The sequence below is a fragment of the Penaeus monodon genome, chromosome 25, assembly GCF_015228065.2.
Source record: "Penaeus monodon isolate SGIC_2016 chromosome 25, NSTDA_Pmon_1, whole genome shotgun sequence".
Lineage (NCBI taxonomy): Eukaryota > Metazoa > Arthropoda > Malacostraca > Decapoda > Penaeidae > Penaeus > Penaeus monodon.
In genome coordinates, this window is record NC_051410.1 from 21,840,896 (window position 1) to 21,841,339 (window position 444).

Genomic DNA, 444 nt, shown 5'->3' on the forward strand with positions numbered 1-444 from the left:
AAAAACTTCCACCAATATTGATCACAAAACCTATTTAGCTTATTATCTTATTTTATTCTCGTTTTCGGGACTTTACTGCTGTCTGCTGGGAGTATTCGAGTCAGTATGGAGGAAAATAATCACCTCAAAGTACCTAATAAAACGCGTTTACGACTTTTAGTTTGTAGAGGAGCAGGGATGTTTTAGAAATAAAGGAAAATATATATGTTTACATTAGCCTTCAAGTAACTTAATTTTTAATAGCAGAATCATAATTAGATCTTCCTTCGTTTTTTTCTGTTTATCATACTGATTTGGACAGACTCAGACAAGTATTATTTTCAGTATCTTTGGGAGTAAAATAGGATCACAATAAAAGCTATTATCATTATATCATTGCCATTATTTTTATATTATGATCATTATATCATTATCATCATTACAAGAATTAAAAATTATGATAAT